Source organism: Mesocricetus auratus, unplaced genomic scaffold (genome assembly GCF_017639785.1).
Source record: "Mesocricetus auratus isolate SY011 unplaced genomic scaffold, BCM_Maur_2.0 Super-Scaffold_100676, whole genome shotgun sequence".
Taxonomy (NCBI): Eukaryota; Metazoa; Chordata; class Mammalia; order Rodentia; family Cricetidae; genus Mesocricetus; species Mesocricetus auratus.
In genome coordinates, this window is record NW_024429266.1 from 177,418,459 (window position 1) to 177,422,205 (window position 3,747).

A 3,747-nucleotide genomic window follows, 5' to 3' on the forward strand; every position below is an offset into this window, starting at 1 on the left:
TCTACCCGGAGACTCACAAGACTGAAAGCCAGGTGCTGGCTAGGACTGGGTTCTCTACTGTGTCTAGCTTGTATTATCAGTAGAATTTGGGTCCTAGAGTTATAGACTGACAGCTGCAAAAACTCTCAGCTCTCAGACCTGTTCCTGGGACCTTGAGAACTGAGCCCCATCCATAACATGAACTTTGTTTATTGGATTAGCACTTTTACCTTCAAATTCCTCTAGTTCATGTTAAAAGGTTGCCTACCAAAATATCTCCTCCTTGAGTATTGGGGGCTGTCTTGGAATTCTGTTTGCCACAGCAGGTCACAAGTATCTTTAGCTCTCAAGAAACACAGCTGCCATACACTGAGTACATCCAAGCAGACTTCTGGAGAGGCCAACACTGGTGTAATCTCTTGACTGCCTTTAATCAAAAGCCATATGAGAAGTTGTGAGGAAACCAGTTCTGTAAGCCCTGCTAAGTCTGCAGATGATACCTCCTCAGCATCCATTCTCCCTCCACTCCCACACAGGCTCTGGCCCACAGCCACCCAGCCTGACTGCTTCTAGGTCCCTAACCTGTAAACTCCTGGCACAGTGATAAGTACTTACTAAGTGGAGACGGATAGTTAGAGGTTATGCAGTACTCATGCATGCACTGTCGTATGCTTCAGGAAAGCAATTGTTGACAGTGAAAAAATGCTGCATTGCAACATGGCAAGAAAAATTTCAACAGTGCTGTCTTCCAGGACCCAAAGACAGAGGTTTCATCTGGGCCTTTGTCACATTCTCAGTTATGCTGTGGTCACCACTGGCTCCTGTCCCTCTTCTATGGGAGGTGACAAGCCATGTTGCCAAATAACCAGCCCATTCCCTGGAGCCCTGCTGCTTCCTGGTTCATTCCAAAGTCTTCCCAACATCTTCCCGGTTCTGATTTGTCCTTAGCTCCACACTGAGAACTGAGCTTGCCATCTGGCTATCCTTCTGTGGTCTCCTCGCTTTTCTCTTTCTAACTGTCCCTATTTGTGCCATTGAACGTGGAATGTGAACTCAAGCTGGCATGATGAATAAGAAGAAGGCTGGGACCTCCTGGCCTGGGTTTGAGTGCCATGGCTTAATTTAAGTCATTTCACAACAGGAAGGGAAACTCATGATGCTAGGCTGTTTCTCCCCCACCCTCACTCCACCCCTCTCCAAGCTGTGAATTCAGCATGGGATAACAAATCATAGCATCTCTGCATCCTCCCTCCTTTGTCAGCTCCACACCCTTTAGAAATTTCTAGATAGTGTGGAGAATCCCAAGGGCCCAAAGGGGCCAGATGCCTGGACTGCATCCTGTGCCTAGAAGAATGAACGAACAGACTTGACTTCAGAACATCTCTTGTTACTGCCCGATGGACACCTCTGCCAGTCCTATGAAGAGCCGGGAACAAAGGATTCTTCGAGCTTCCCTTCCACCAGTACAGAGCAGGGAGAAGCTGCCTTTCTGAGCAGTAGCAAATCCATGTGACATGCCACTCCAGACGAAACAAAGCTGGGGCCGTGACTATTATTATTTCAAGTCAGTTCATCTTGAGCTGTCAGTGGCCAGGAGGCACACGGTAACACAGTCCAGCTCCCTTGCCAGAGCTCGCCTCTGGGAATCGTTAGCTCTACACGGGATGTGCCTGGACCTAATCTAGTCCAAAGCCAGCTACTTCACTCAGTCGATTAGAACCTGCCTGGATCCTGTTCTCCCCACCTTGGCAGGTGTGCAGAAACCTCCAGGGACACACTCCCCGTGCAAGTGGGACCATGTGTCTAGAGAGCAGCCACAGGAACCTGTAAGAAACTAGATTCTCCAGCTAGTGAGTCACTTTCCTGCCCTCTGCTCACTAATTACCAGACCAGAAGTGTGATGCTGGAAGGCACACACTATTACAAGAAGAGAGAAGAGAGGTCCCAAGACACAGTCACCCAGACGTTCTTTCCCATATCACTGAAATAGGATGGGAATCAATGCCCAAGCACCATGGGAGAAGGAGGCCAACCAATAGACAGGTTGTGGAGGAGGCTACAGCTGTGCCCACTCTTTCCTCCATCTGCACTTTCTGAGGCCAACATCTGTCTCTCTATGAGAATTTCCCTCTCACTTTATAGTAACCGTGAGCCTTTATTGAACCAACCCAAACACATACCTTTACCTTCCTTTTGTCTCTCCAGGTTCTTGGCTCTCCTCAGGCTTTCTCCTAAGCTTACTGAGCTGTAGAGTGTCTCTTCTCCATCAAGTCTACCCTGAGCTTAGACCTCGTGGCTATGGAAAGCCATTTAGCGTACATCCTGCTAGTGGGTATGCCCTGTCTGAGTCTGTGTGAGCAATGTGGTGCCTCATCCTTTGAGCACTTCTGACAGTCCTGGCAGGAAACAGAGCCCATGAACCCCAGGTTCTCAGGGCTCAGGTCCTCCAGGTGAGTCCTGCTCTGGGCTCTGAAGAAATTGGAAGCTTCCAGCAGGGACCTGGAAGTTCTGAGCCATCTATCTGTGACAGACAGACACATAGAGGGTTCAGTCCTTGTCTACTCCTGAGGACTGAATTCCATGTATGACTGCACACCAAGACCCTGCCCTGCACGGACCCAATAAAGACATATAGCTGGGAAGTAAGAACATCCAAGGACTCATTTGTTTTCTCAAAACTGTGACTCATAGGCTACGATGTTGTCAGTGAGACAAAGCAAAATCATGTGACTTGGACATCATTTAGAGTAAAATATTGAAGTAATTAGTAGTAACTCAGTCACTGTATTTAGGCCAGTTAAACTCCCAGGGACAATATTCAATAAAATGTGTCATTTACATCACTTACTTCTGGTGTCTTGGTTTTCACCATCCATACAATGTAGACAAGGAAAGCAGCGATGTCACTTGTCACTTGGATGCTTTGAAGATGGAGAGAATGCACAGCCACAGCCTAGAACACAACTGGTCCCTATTTCATTCCCAGGACATCTGGGCTGGGATGCGGGAACAAGAAGATGCAACAGAGATAGAATCAAATTCAAGATGACAGCAGAGGATGTGAGTGACAGGGCTTTCCCAGGGAACAATTAGGGCTGTCTTCAGGGAAACCTGGGCTCAGGAGTTATCAGAATTTGTTAGGGGAACCCACACACTGCTGCAATTTATCCTCACAAAGAGTAAGAGAAAAGGGATTTTCTGGATCACCTACAGTAAGAAGTCGCAGTTGGAGTTCACATGAAGGTCTAAGGAACTTGGACTTGGTGTTGGCACCAGTGACTTTCAGTGTTTTGGGCCATGGCCCAAACACCTCGGTCAGTAGCCTGGAATGTTCAAGGCCCTGGCTCAGCCCATGGGGAAAACCTGCTGTTAGCTAGTGACAGAGTGGCCAAAGCAGGTTTTGCTTTCTTCAGGATGTGGAAGGAAAATTAGAGACTGTGAGGAGCCGCCCTCGCTATCGCTATTGCCGTTAGAAGATGGCGCTGACATCTGTCAGTTGGAGTTAACCGTTAGAAGATGGCGCTGACATCTGCTGTCAGTTGGAGTTAACCGTTTAAGCTGTGCCTCTCCCGTGGCGTCATCTGGGGTGATGTGCAAACCACCAATCCCGGCTCTACACGTCTCACTCGGAGCTCCTAGGCTTATATAAGGGGCTGGGTTTCTTAGCTTGGGGTCTCCCTCTAAGAAGCTGATCATCTATCTCTCAAGATGCATTAAAGCTTTACTGCAGAAGGATCCGAGTGTTCTGCGTCGTTCTTGCTGGCGAGA

General features: G+C 48.3%; 1 long non-coding RNA gene across 1 annotated transcript; it reads right to left on the bottom strand.

The window, feature by feature from the left end:
- Positions 1–253: 253 nt before the first annotated feature.
- On the bottom strand, positions 254–3,454 carry LOC121136564. The gene is made up of 3 exons (XR_005873595.1): positions 3,191–3,454; positions 2,828–2,975; positions 254–406 (listed from the first exon to the last, which is right to left on the bottom strand). It is a non-coding gene; the product is annotated as an uncharacterized LOC121136564 (long non-coding RNA).
- Between the last annotated feature and the right edge of the window lie 293 nt (positions 3,455–3,747).